Raw genomic sequence first — 14,456 nt, forward strand, 5'->3', positions numbered from 1 at the left:
ATATATGTGTTATGTTTCAAAATGTTAAATCTTTATTACTTTGTGAATGTCTTTACTTTTTTCTTGCACCATCAGCAAGTCTGTGATTCCAAGAAAAATATCTTGAGATCTACTGAATACTGTGAATGTACTGTAGGTGTATAAGCAGTTGGATGTAGAATAATTGGGCAAGCAACTGAAAAAAATGGCTAATTTAATAATAATACCCAATAATTACTGGTGATGGCATTATTAATGAGAGGCTTTAATGAGAGTACAGCCATTTTTCACTATGTTCTGACATTTTATGGACACAACAAATGACTGATTCATCTTTAAAAGTAATCAATAATGTTGCTGCTTGGGGCAGATTTCTAGTCTGACCATTATTTGAAATCGCAGCTTGTTAACTGTGAAAATCAAACAAGACAGTGATTGCTTGAAAAACAAATTTCTGCTCATAAAGGCATTTAGCTCTCCTCATCCTCACTTTAAGCCTGTAAGTCTCAACTGTGGGTCAACAAAAATTCAGATTGGATGGTTTTTTAGTATTAATAATTCATAAAAATTGGAAAGTGGGGCATGTCAGAAAAAGTTAGAGACCTATTGCTACCAGCCACTAGCAGCTAGATTTCTAGTGATTGTTTGCAGCTTACAAAAGGTTTAAAAGAACAAGTGGGTGGAGCTATAGCATGGGTATGTCTGCTTGAGGTGCCCGTCCATGAGATCTTTAATTCCCAGTAGAGCTTCGATTGCAATCTGAGGGAGTCCAAAATCGTTAGTGCCTGTAAACCCAGATCCAGGTGATGAACACCAGAAAGGATCTGTCAGGCTGACGGAGGGGTCTTATTGGACTTGGTTAGCCTGTGGGACCCTAGAGGTAGCTGACAGATGCTGGGAGAGGTACCAGGTCAGATACCGGAAGGCCCACTCCCCTGGGATTAGTTTAAGACCACGGATCAACACTTTTGTCAGCCTCAAAATGATTCTTGCAAATTGTCAGAGGGGGAAGCAGTGCTCTACTTATACACGATACAGTGGGAATGCTGTTGACCTCAACTGATGCTACGGTCAAGTGATGGAAGGAACACTTTAAGGATCTCCTCAATCCCACTGTCATGCTTTCCATAATGAAAACAGAGTCTGGGGGTGAGGCCACTGATATAGTTTATAGGGTTGTCACGATACTAGAATTTCAAAGTTGATACGGAGACCCAAGAAAATACTCTATACAGCTGGGAGGATTTTGACCAAGTTTAAAAAAATTTACGTGTTGATTTTCAACTTATTTTCCCAATTATAAGTTAAATTTAACCAAAAAATTCTTGCTATCATGTATTTCCTGAGTTCCTATGGGCACTTGGTCTTGTTTGATGCCACTTGTGGGTCAGAGGACAGTGCAGGAATAGGTCTCTTACTGCAGGTTTTATTGGATGATAAATGCTCTCTGCTCAGGGCACAAAGCAAACCTCTGTTTCCTGAGCTGTCTTGTACAATTTGTGCTGAGCTCAGTGTAGTGCCAGAACATTTCCACTTATGTTTCACCTCGGTCTACACAAGTATACTGTGCTGAAAGATACACCAGGTCAAACCAGTGATGGGGAAGTTGAAGCAGAGCCTATGTTGAGCTTTTTTTTTAAATTTTTCCAGTGCTTTTCTTGTATTATGTTTGAGCCCCTCATCAGCCTTGTGATCACTGATGTAGGCAGCAGAGATCTGGCTAAGAAGGCACAAGTGAAACTTTTCAGGTCCTTAAAAAGTCCTTCTGTGAAATGGCTTCATTTAGATCTGCGGAAATGAAGTTTACACTTTCAGGTAACAGTATGAATTTGCCACCAAACCTAAATCACTTCCTCTTCTCCTTCCTCTCGGTCTGGAAGGGGTTACTCTCCATGTTTCCTGTCTTAATTCCCAGAGCTCGGGCTACGTTCTGATTGCTTTCTTGATGTTAAACATTCCCAGGCTCTTATAACCCTCTAGCTTGCCTCCTCCATCCAAGAGCCGTCCCAGGTGTACGAGTGGGCGAACCTCCTGTTTTTAAGGATAAAATCTCCCCCTTTTTTTCTTCTTTTTTTTTTTCTTTACTCGGGGTTGGAGATACTAGAGGGGACTGGCGGGGCAGGGAGCTGCGCGATGGGAAAGAATTCTTTCCCTGCATACCATTTAGATGCTGTAAGGCTGTGGGAAAGCATGTTTTCCCAACCATGCTTCATTTGAGGCAGCTTGTTACGAAAGAAGTCCAAAAGGTTTCGATTGTACAGCTCATAGAGTCGACTGGTATTTTCTGAACATCACGGTTAACATGTGCTTCTCTTTTAAACTTCATCTCTTTATTCTTCCTTACGCGATTCCTTCCCACTCCCTTTCCCCTGGAGACACCTGATCGACGGCTGAGTTATGTTATCTGGCCTGAGTCAGCGCGGCCTTCGCATCAGTCATAAAACAAAACGGGATCCAGATTGCGCTAACATGCCTGGGTAGAGGCTGCAGTGTAGATGTGACCCAGGAGCAACAGTCCAAGCTGGACTATATTTAGCTCGGCGATGCTCCGGCTAATTGCCCTCCCAGGCCTAATCATTTCCAGGCTCTGCAGCTCACAAATGACTGGAGGGGAGGCCAAACACCCACTAACCTCATGTTAAAGGGATGTCAACATCAATGGGGGATGTCGGAGCGCTCCGCAGACAAGACAGATTAGCACAATATTCTTCCTTCTCATGCGCTATTAAGATGTTCTCTAAGCGGATTGGATTGAAGAGTCCAGCATTACTGTCTGCTGCAGTGTATTAATTGAATCTGTTTTCCTGCCTCTGTATCAGTAATGTGACGACTCTTGGCAGCATCCTCTGAAAGCGACACTGCGAGCCCGTCTTCATTTCATCCTCGCTATTGAGGCCCGCTAAATCCCTCCGCTGCCGCCTCCTACAGCCAGCTTAGCTGCTTCCCCAAATGAGGAATGCGCCGGTGCCCCCGCCCCGCTTGCCTCTCCTCTGCTGCGATGTGGCGTTGGTGGAAAAGTTTACTTTTCTGCGATTTGTTCTCACCACCAGCCCTCTCCCCCGATTCGCGAGTTTCCGTCCTTGTCGAGTTGCGCTGCTTCCTGTGCGGTTCCTGTCCCAGAGACGTGCCCCGTGTTTCACCCGGGCACATGATGGCCTGGGTCAGGGGGGTGAGGGCTCTGTGCTGAGGGAGTGGGAAGATGACACAGTTTGGGTTGCCTCTCGGCCTGGTAATCGGCTCTAAGCTTCCTTCCTGGTCCAATTCCCAACGGCATGCTGGGAGATGGTGGTTTTCCAAGGCTGTCTCCATTATGCACACCTGGAGGTAGACCAGGTAGCGTGCCAGTAATGAAAATGTCACATAATTCAGTGAGCTGTTGATGGAAAGGAGAGGTGACAAAGTCACTGGCAGCACAGGAGTTGGATGCTGTGACCTCGCTGAGCAACTCTGGGATTTTAGAGTGTATGTTTCACAGTGATGGTGGTCATCCTCACAGTTTTACAGCTACAACGATGCAAATCATATGACGCTTATAGTGCCTCAGTGTCTTATCTAAGATGGCCTTCTTTATTTTCTGAAATACACTGTTACAGTGGTGAATTCAGAGTTTCAGACAGCTTCTCTATTCTTATCTCTGCCAAGGAGGTTTTTTTGGTGGTTTTTGCTGACATTCATTTCGCAAACAAGTAGCTGGAAAAGTTTCAGATATACTGTGATCAAATTTTGTAGGGGTGTAGAGTGGGGTCATGTTAACAATCCGGTAAAGTCAGGCTTACAATCCACCAAGGCCTTGAAGGTCAACTCAATGATTTGTTGGTTGAAAATGGACTAAAAGCCTAGAAACGTGATTCTTACATGTGCCCTCACATATAGAAAGCCCTGTATAAGAATGCTAAACCTAAAATTGTGTCCTAGACACACAGGGACAAGACCTAAAACAGCTGGTTTCATACAGTGGATGAACTAAGGCCCAGCATGAGATAAATATTAATTAGTTTGAACTGTTGTGCAAAGCTGCTCTTTTAAAGACCAAGAGTAAAATTAGTGAGCATGACTTGCTAAAAGTGAGACTTTCTTTGTTGTTGCCGTGCAGTTTAGTTTTATTATGTTGTCTCCTGGATGCTGTCACAGCTTCCTGGCAGCGCAGGACTATCATCACCTTCGATGAAAGATTTTGGCACGGGAGTCGTCATTGTCCTCCTCCTTATTTTCATCTGCAATAAGAGGTGAACCGCACACGTTCGGTTATGCCATCTTTAGTATTTCATCTGCCTCTAAATCAAACACACTCACTTCCCTCTGTAGGAGGCGAACACTGAAATGAGCAGCGTGAAATCTGTAAACAAAGCGGCTCATGCCAAAGAGATTTAATGTAGTGATAGTGACAGCTCTGCTAGGATTATCTGGCTGGATGATATTTTTGAAAAACAAAATACTGAGTGTGGATTAACCAAGCTTTCAATGCTATTTGTTCCCCACAAAGTCAAACCCACAGAAAGTAAAATGATGGAATATTTCCTTAAATCAAAAAGCAGCAGTGTGATACTTTTCAGGTGACTGGAGCAACGGCGTTGTTAGAATAAAACAACACAACTGTTTTAGTTTTCCATTTAGGCAGAAGAGGGAGAAATCCGAGCTTGGCGCCTCAATGAAAGCTCATATGTGGCCGACTGTAGGCTGGTCTGTCCGAGGTGAAAGAAGCAGCGAAGGATGGAGAGCGAGCGAGCGAGTGAACTGAGTTTGTCAGCTTTTTAAACCTTGAAATTGATTCTTCTTCTGGGTTCTTTTATTCTAATGACAGGCTAATCCCCCTCTGCTGTTTCCTTCTGTTATAAATAGAGCCTCTTATTTCCCTGCTCCGCCGTGCGCCGCTTCTGAAAATTAGCACTCATGATGAGTCTGCGCTCTCAGCAATCAATTTGCCACAGTAAGTCCTTCCAAAAAGGTTACCTGTGGCAACTGAGCCCCAGTCACGTTAACTTTGAATTTGCCGCTCCTGCCAATTTTGATTCAGCTAATTAAATAAATGGCTCCGTCTGGAGAGTCAGCTGAATGAAATGTCAAAATATTGATGTCGAACGCTGACGTGATTTCAGGGTGCTTGTCATAAGGAGAGGAGGAGCGTGGCTGGTAGAGGGGGGGTGTCAGCCTCAGGGCTACTGTAATCCTATTAGTAGAGATCTGCTTATTTATGAGGCTGTAAGTTATTCTTGCTCAGCGTGGGCTATCCATCACAGTTTGGTTGTCTTATTCTGGCCTGCTACAGTCACACAGCTAAGAAGTGTAATAGCAGAGTATGTGATTATCAGATGGAGCTCTGTTATCTAGTCACTCACATCATGACGCCGGGGTAAACTGCTCAGAGTTAGCCCACCAGGCCTCTTTCTGGCCGAGTCAAGGAATGTTTCTTTTTCTCTGCTCACGTTTCCTCCGCCTGCTTCCTTCTGACTTCACCTCTCACCTGCCGCCTCCTGCTCCCGCTAACAGGCTCAGAATGCCTAAAATTAAATACTTCACGCTTCATACAGTGTGTCTGACCGTGTCTAAAAGCAAAAGTGTTTATAGCTGTTCTGAATGTCCAAAGTTGAAAGTGGTGCAGAGAGCATGCCATCATCCTCCAGGCAGCATCCCACTGCCTCCTAAGTCTCTTTCCAAGAGCTCCTGTCTTTTTGTGTGCTTGATGCAGTGAGTCACAGAGATGGAAATAAAGGAGCCGGTGTGCTCTTCAAAAAACAGAAGGCTGTTGGCAGGTCGGACGGCATCTGAACCTTCCTTCCTCCACACCTCTTGCTACGTGGTGTCCGAACATTTCTGCAGCTTTCTGCAGCACTCTCAGCTCGCAGCATTGCACGTGGCTGTTCAGTTTTCATGTTTACAACCACAGGCATCACCACAAGTGGCTTCCGTGCGAAGCCGTGTGAAAACGTGTGTCATTATCCCCACAGTTACACAATTATCCCTTATCGCCTCTCCACGACATCCGCAATGCCACCCCACCTTCGAGTGCCACCATTTGAGAAAAAAAGGTGCAAAATGTTTCTGTCTGACGGTCAGAGGCACGTCATATAAACTAGTTGTTTTCAAGCACACTTTGAGCTCGAGGGTTCACACTCGTATGCAGCTGTTGGTGGAGTAGCAAAGAGCAGTATAGTGCACACAGTGCCATCCAGATCCTACTGTGCCTGCCAATCAAATACATAAAGTTTATATTTAATTGAAAAGGTTTATGAAATGAAATACTTGGTATGCAGTGAGTCTACATATAGCATTAACTGCCCACAAAAAAAGAAGCTAATTATGATAGAGTAAATTCTTCTCGTATATTATTGGATAGAAGTTTACAGCCTTTAAACTCATGGCTCTGTCACTGCAATTTAAATCTTTTTCAGACATCCCCAGTTTTTACCAGGATGACCCTGCAGGAAACATACCCGTCACAGGACTTCCATAACATGTTGGCGCTATAAACTGGCTCTTTGGGTGACTGTTTCTGTTATTTATTCTCATTTTGTGTTTGTTTTAAGGCACAAGCAGGGGAAAAACCTGTGAGCACAGTCTAGGATCTGAATTTAAAATATAAACCTAACTATGTATTTCAGTTATTCAGTTGTAACCAGGTATGCTTTATTTCATCATCTAATGAAGACCAAGAGCTTCCTGTGGACGTTTCAGAATCTACATAGTCTAATTTGTGATAAATGAGATTTGCAGATGATTATTTTCTTTATTTTTTCTGTCACATTTGACAAGACGCACCCATTTGCCGCTTTTGATAACTGGGACCCCCTGCTGATAATAACTTTTCTATTCTACTATGAACTACATCCAGTGGACCTGGAAAGGAAATGCAAATTCACAGCACCTTATTGAGCACATTTGGGTGTTTGTGTTGGCGACTCGGGCAGGTCTGTGGTGAGTCTGGCACGCTGTGGGGTCTCTGGGTTGCTCTGATAGCGCGTGTTCCTTTGAGGCCCCAGCATGCTGCGGATAACGACACCGGCCTCATCCAGAGTCTGATCTCAGGCCAGCTCGGAAGGAGCCAATATTTCAGGCTGCCAGGACCCGAGCATAATAAAGATACACCCACGGTTGATTGGTTGAGCACATGATCAGACGTGTAACATGGGTTTAGATAGCTGATAGTGCCGGTCCTCACTGCTCTGGTTCTTCGCTGGCACACGACGGCGCCGCCTGGATGCACCTTCAGAGGATGAGCCCACCCTTCTCGTCTCTCCTTGATCTCCTCTCGCTGTGCCTCTCTGTTCTTTCTGTGCCGCTCTTTCCCCCCCGAAACAGTCTTTCTTCTCAGCCTTCTCCCCTCCCAGTCTCTCATCAGATCCACAGGGCCAGATTTTTATCGCTTTTCTGCGAGTCCTGCGAGGGGAACCTTGAGGGTCTCAGTGGGATCAATTTAAAAGGGAAGCACTTGTCTCTCCTCCTCTCCTTGGCCCTCTCGGCTGATTGGGTCCGCTCGCCAGGAACTTGCAGGCTTTTGATCTCAACCACCCCCGTCATCACCCCCACCGCTGCTCAAAGTTTTTGTCAGAGCTTGGCTCTATGGGAGAGGGGAAAAAAATTTTTGTTCTACTTTCTGAGAAATGCTGGCCCCATCCTCTTTCTCTGCACCTGTGAGAGACCGAGTAACATTTTGTAAACCCACGGGGTGGTACTAACAATCTATGGTTTGACTGACTTCTCTTTGAAGATGTGAGAGTGATCCATCTCTTCAGGTGGAGGTACACCTAAGAGGACCCGTAGTCCTCGAGCAGCTCGCTCAAACAACCTGTGAGAAGTTGCTGGGAGCTGCGATGCATTATTCACAGGGTGTTACAAAGAGAAGGGTACAAGGCGATGCCCGCGAGTGATCCCATGCTGAGCTGCACTGAAGTCGCTCCCCTCTTTGTAGGACATGAAGGAACATTGACCCCACAGCATGGGGACTACCTTAGATTACAATAAACATCCAGGGAGCGCTGTGTCTGGGGTTTTTGATAAAAGGGAATTACTTTATTAGAGCTTGGGTCTTACTTTTAGAATTTCTTATTGTTTTTCTCAAATTTTATTCGATTCAGTTAATGGTGGTGGAGCAAGAAGCAGAAACGTCAGGTTAGGTTACTATACCACTTGTCACAGGATAGGTTCTGATTAAGATTTCGATTTGATCAATTCCAGATACGGCTTTTTCAGTCCTTTAAGGAAACGTTCTCTGATTCCCAGTTAAAAGTAAAAAACTGTATCCAAAAAGCTCATTCCAAAACCTGTAATGAAGGCCAGTGTCAGTTATATTAACAGAAATAATGCTCAGATATGTGACAGCAATAATGAAGTGTAGCATCATTGTGATATGGTGCTGTTACAGCTGGCTTTTTGTAGTCCTCCATATGATTATGTAAGTTTGTTGTGTAATGTAAGTGGTTTGCTGAGAGAAGGGCAGCGTGACCTCTCAGTGTGTTTTTTGGATAGAAGCCAGGCCTCGTCACCCTCCTCCTCATCCACCTCCTCCTCTGTCTCCTGCCAGGTCACCGAGGGTCAAACCAGAGTTTTTCTTGTCCTACCTCGCTGACCTCTCTCTCCTCTTGGGAAACCTCGAGTTACATCTCAGAATTAAAATTCCTGGTAAATTTAGCCAAACCAGGCCACAAGCCTCTTTTGCACGTTTGTTTTTCCAGGCCGTATCGCACGAGCGTCACCTTATTCCTCGCCAAACTGAGTTTCTCAGCGGCTGAGAAGACGGGCCCGAAAGTTCGAAGCAACGTGGTTTGTGAGCGTATCTCACTGTTCAGCGCCCCTTCTTTCCAGGGCTCTTGGGTCCCTGGGTGATGACATCATCGGCGTACTTGTGCACTAATTGAGGTTTAATGCTAGAGTAAAGCGAGTAGGGCTGTAATTTTCCCGCCCTGGCCTGGAATAGAGACGAAAGCTTTTCATGTGGTCGGGGCTAATTCAGGCTGCAGTGCTGCAGCTGCGGGACACCTCACACTTTTGTCCTCCTCTTTCTGCCTAGAGATTAGAAAAATATGGAAAGCAATATGACGGGCTTGGCAATGCCCAGGTTTAGACATACAGAGGAGCTCATATGAGGAGGCACCGCCTCATAGGTAGGTGCATTTAGGTGTAGTTGAGTTGGGGCACACTCGTGTCTAAAAATTGGACTTTTAAATCAAAGTTAAGGTAGTAGGTTTTCCACAACTTTTTAAAATTAGGCTGGGAAGAAACACTGCATCGATGAACTACAGTCACCCCTAATGATAAACAACACAACACCACATGTTTTATACAGGCTGTCATTACAATCGTATGTACACAAAGCCTAGGTGTAATGGTGTTCATCCTCCCATCTAGGCAAACACAAATACACATGCACACCGACACAAACACAGAACTCAACTTGCTCTTTATCCTATCCGCCATATCAGGGGCTGTATAAACATCAGGTCTGTTTGAAGTAGAAGGCCTTAATCAAGTGTAATCACCGGCATCACTTGCTGGTTACGGGGCTGAGAGGGGACGGGCAGAGAAGGAGGGCAAGACCTGCAGAGACACCTGAAAGCAGCAGGATAGACCAGAGCCGGTGTAATGATCCATATGACAGCAACAGATAACTGCTAACACCAAAACAACTATCATGTAAATCTCTTTGCTTTTACGTATTAAGCTTCTAAGCTGTAATGTCTGTGGACATAAATGAGAAATGTTTAAATCTTGACTTGTGCTGCTTTTCTTTCCTCTAGGTGGCGCACGTTGGTGGCATGTATAGAACTGGTTGGATAATCCCCCCCCTTCTGCAACCTGCAAATTTAAGCGTGCAAGAAAATTTGTAAGTTCCAAAAGACTTTGATCACGTAGAGCAAACCACTCCTTAACATATTGTTTCGTGGGTGACAGCGGTTGATTTCACAGTAAGAAGCTTCTGCATTTTTATTTCAAGGAAAAGTTGTTCAGACTTATTGCATATTTGAACTGGAACTTCAACACAACACAGAGTTTGACATTGAAATTTCTTCTATTTATCAAAAAGTTGGCAACATTTTTCACCTTCTCACCAAGGTTCTTGTCGATGGCTCGTACCTCTGTCCGGCCTCGTGCAGGTCTACAGTCCTGTCATGTCCTTTGTCAGCTCTTTGGTCTTGCCCATGGTGGCTGGAATGGAAGAAGTTTTTTCTGTGGACAGGTGTGGTTTATACCCAAAGTTCAGATCAGATCTATTTGTAAGTGGTTGATTGGTTGATTGACTGTATAGACTAAGAACCTTCATAGTGTAGTGGTTTATACATTTGTCTAATGAGCAAGAAATCCACGCTTCAATTCCCGATGCTACTCCTGAGGGGCGGTGACCCCCATCAGAGATCAGTCGCTGCTGAAGTGGCTCTACTAAAGCATGTGGACTGGAACGAGCAAGAGACCGACCCACTAACCTACCCACCTGCTGAACAACAGTCACCACAGTAGGCTGTATACACGGACAGACAAAGAGCTTATTGCATGATTTTGTCGGCCTGTTTTCTGATACATCGGTATTGGCATTTATATCAGACAAGAAAGGTAAAGAAGAGATGGGAGGAACCGCGCTGTGAGGGTTGTGTAGTAGGTCCATCATGACCAACACCCAGCTGATCCAAGCAGAGTCGGGCAGAGTGTAAATGAGTAATCTGTGACTTGTTGTGACAAGATTACTTTTAAACTGCAGCTTCATTTTATCTTAATTTCAAAATTAGTCGAAATGTGAAGATTACAGTTGTCGTCTGCTGAACGTGGTCCTAATACTCCTCCACAGACTATTTAGATTTCAAAACAACTTTGTTTAACTTCTTGTCTCCCTGATAAGAGAGCAAAAGCATCTCGTTTTCATTCAGCCATCTAAACACTCGAGTGAGAACTTCTCCACGATAAATCAGAAATGATGCACAGCAGTGCACCAACACTTCAACAGAAGCTTTTTGGCATGCGGAAGCTGAGCGGCCAGCCCTCGTATGGAGCACTTTTCTCAAGTGAGAATGGAAATAAGCAGTAGATGTCATTGCACATAGCATATCGGTGCCTCTGTAATGTACAGTGGCCCCGAGGTGCGATTTAGAAATGAAAGAATGTTTTGTGATTAACTCTCGGCACAGGCACGCACACATACACACACTGATTCCATTGTACCAGTCGGGTCTAACTGGCCTACGCCTGCGCCAAAGCCTGTTAACTCCAATCCAGAGCGTAGAGGCTGGTAATGAGCACTGTCAGAGCTGACATAACAACCTCCCGCTCTGGGCCTGAACGCTGGAGTCAGAGAGAGAGAGAGAGAGTGAGTGTGTCGGTCTGCGCCGGGCTGATCCTGATTCAGCTGCAGACTGATGGTCAGACCTCACCAGTCTAGTGTAATGTGTGCTAAAAAAAAACCCCCGTCTCCTTTAAATTCAGACTTTCTTTTCTACAAACTGTGACACATGGTGTGAGGTTAGACTTAAATGGCGTTAAAACTCAAAGTATGAAAGACTTTACTTTTAATTCCCCCATACCTGGAAAGAATTACACTCTGCTTTGAAGCTTATTACTTAAGCTTTTAGACCACCTAATCAGAAGGAATTAACTGTTCTTTGAGTGCAGCTGACTTTGAGTTGAAAATAAAGGGTCAGTGTGATATTTATATTCTAAAATATATATGAAGAAAATGCTAAAGATGCTTATTGTGTGCTTTACTCAAGCTTGCATAAACGTTTTCTCAGACGTGCCGTGAGTGCACTCTTGAGATATGAGGTGTTCTGTACTGTCGCGTATTTGTCCTCAAGGTTAGCATCCCGGCTCATTAGAATCAGCTTGTTTTGAGCGGATGACTCGCTGTGTTGTCTGATTCGAGTTGAGGCAGCAAGAAAACAAATGCAGCCCTCACGTTCCAGCATCGCGTGTCCTGGCCTCCTATTTCTCAATAATTTATCCAGACAACTAGAATGATTATTATATGAATATGCACTAAAAATTCCATTCTTGTGCTCTTTCTCTCCAAGTTTGTGCATGTCAGTGTGTAGAGAGTGCGAGCGAACACGGAGCTGTGTGTATGCAGCACTTTTCCGCCTGAAACAAAGGAGGTGTCAGAGCGAATTAGCCCCCCTACAACTGAACGCCCAGAGAGCTTAGAGATGCACCACAGGTTCTGCTGAGTCGCACATGAGCCGCGGTGTCTGCTCCCCTCCTCCTCCTTTTGCCCCACCCCTGCCCCATTCCCCCCCTCCGACTCCTGAGTTGCTCTAACAAGGTTGTTGGAGGAGGATAAGGCGTGTTAAATGAATAATTTACACAGAAGAGCGCTCCTTATTTATTTAATACGGCTGGATCTGACTGAGTGGGCAGCCTGCGTCCCCAACTGCTGAGACACTGTTGGCTAAACGAGCACTCGCTCAGCTTAATGGAGGGTCAAAGCGACAGGCGTTTAGAGCGAGCGAGGGGTTGCAAGAGAGAATTTGTTGATATAGTGTGTGTGCGCGCAAACTTCTGAAACAGGCCATGCAGAGCCATGCTAGGGTGTAAACCTTGTCACTCCTGTGCAGTCTGTTATCACACCAGTTTGCTCTTTAAATTTCTGATCAGCTACCACAATATTTCTCCAGATAATTAATGGAATACATTTATGCTTTTTCAACATTAAATTAAATCAATGGGATTTTAAATATTTCATGTATTTTTTTTTTAGTAGTTAAAATAAGTTAAAGTAATTAAAATAATTGCAATTTATAGATTAATTTTACTCAAGGTATTCTCACTAATTATTTTTATTGTCTCTAGATATAATAACTTTTTTTTTTACACCATAATCACAGATTAGAAACAAGAAGGGTGATTGTTGTGTTTGTTTTAATGCTAATTAAAATATCTTAAAGCTAAAACAGTTTCAACCCTGCTAGTTAGCGTGCCAGTTAGATAGCATATTTAGAGTTATTGAGGCTATTGAGTCTCTCTAGCTAACTAGCTAGCTAGTTAAATTTGGCTACTATAACAAAAAAAAGTCAGCTTTTTGCTCCTCACATACTAGTACTACAGCAAAACTGAATTAGCTGTCTGCTAAGATGGGTTCTTTATTTTTGATGCAGAGTAATAATACAGTTTTGACCTTGCTAGTTAGCTTGACCGTTAGCATATTCTGAACTACTGTGTTATTAGGTGGGGTAATTATTATTATTAATTGTTGATTGGCTTATTTTTCTCATTTTATTTTATTTTTTTAAATAATTCTTTAAACTTTATTCTTTATTTCCTGTTATTTATTTTTTATCCCACATTATAATTTTGATCCCTTTGGGACTCCATAATCCACCACATCTGTGTCACCATTTACCAAAATTTTGTGATTGCTTTGACTTTGTCTATAAAAATGAGTGAAAGGGTTGATGTGTCTTCACAGGAGGAGTGCGGAGACTGGGGGGAGGGGACCACAACCTGGGCACCAACCAGAAAGTGAGCAGCTGAAAAGGAAGGAAATATCATCCAATCGGTAAACACCTCAGGTCTACGTCAGTTGTTTTAAGATAAACTTTATTGACCCCATGCAGAGACATTGAAGTGCTACACCAGCACACAGCAAAACATTGTACCTGCTGCTTTCAGCCGATGACTTAAAAACACTAAGAAGTTAAGGAAAGTTTGAATTAAAAATTGGACTAGAGAATGAAATTATGTGATGGCTGTAGAGAGCAGGGTTTACTGTCATTATGTTAGGATTTTAAAACATTTTAGAGATATCAGAAAATGTCAGTCGTGTTCCATAATTAAAGATCGGCTCTCATTCTAGTAGCAGAGATGGATTAATCAGGGTATGGCAAAAATCCCTGAAAGACCTGGGTAGCTCTGGGTTTCCTCCTCCTCATCTTCCTGTGGACAGAGACGGTCTCACTCAGCAGAAACATCACAGCACCACAGTTCTTGTGTGTGTGTGTGTGTGTGTGTGTGTGTGTGTGTGTGTGTGTGTGTGTGTGTGTGTGTGTGTGTGTGTGTGTGTGTGTGTCCATCCCAGGGGAATGAAATCCCCCAGCTCACACTGACCTCATTATAAAAATAGCTCGTCCATCCAGCCATCACATATCCCACATTTCCCCTCTCTTCCTCGGCCTCTTAGATACGTGGCAGTCCTCCCTACCTTCCTCTTTCTCATCTCTTCATCAGTGTTTGAGGTGGACTTAACGTGAGATTAAAAGCTTATGCAAGTCCGTGTAACGCCAAGGTTTCCTTCCCCTGTCATTAGTTTTGTGTCCCTAATCTGGGGATGTCTTTTAATCATGCAACATCTCAGAGCAACATTAAAGATTGCGTATTACATAATCAGTTAACGCTGCTTCTTGGTAGGGTAGAGATTCCAAGCTGTTTCGACGTTTTTCCACAGACTTCCTGTCTTTTCTTTTACCTGGTCCACCGCCTGCCAGAAGAGAGGAATCCCTCCCACTGGAGTGAGCAGCGTCTGGTTAATTTAACAGCAGCATCAGTGATTATTACAGTCCGAGTTC

At 44.0% G+C, this 14,456-nt stretch overlaps 1 protein-coding gene across 3 annotated transcripts in view; it reads left to right on the top strand.

Annotated features, from left to right (window-relative positions):
• The window catches only part of znf438 (zinc finger protein 438), a 54,712-nt gene that overhangs the window by 17,483 nt on the left and 22,773 nt on the right, over positions 1–14,456 (top strand). Inside the window, exons 1-3 of one of the 3 annotated variants that reach the window (XM_080305891.1) lie at positions 9,458–9,606; positions 9,711–9,796; positions 13,361–13,450. The gene's annotated coding sequence lies outside the window, so the exon portion shown is untranslated. Of the gene's footprint in view, positions 1–9,457; positions 9,607–9,710; positions 9,797–12,700; positions 13,451–14,456 lie in introns of those variants that run through there. The other 2 variants (XM_026179112.2, XM_080305892.1) reach the window with 2 other exon arrangements.

Source organism: Astatotilapia calliptera, chromosome 9, assembly GCF_964374335.1.
Source record: "Astatotilapia calliptera chromosome 9, fAstCal68.1, whole genome shotgun sequence".
NCBI lineage: Eukaryota > Metazoa > Chordata > Actinopteri > Cichliformes > Cichlidae > Astatotilapia > Astatotilapia calliptera.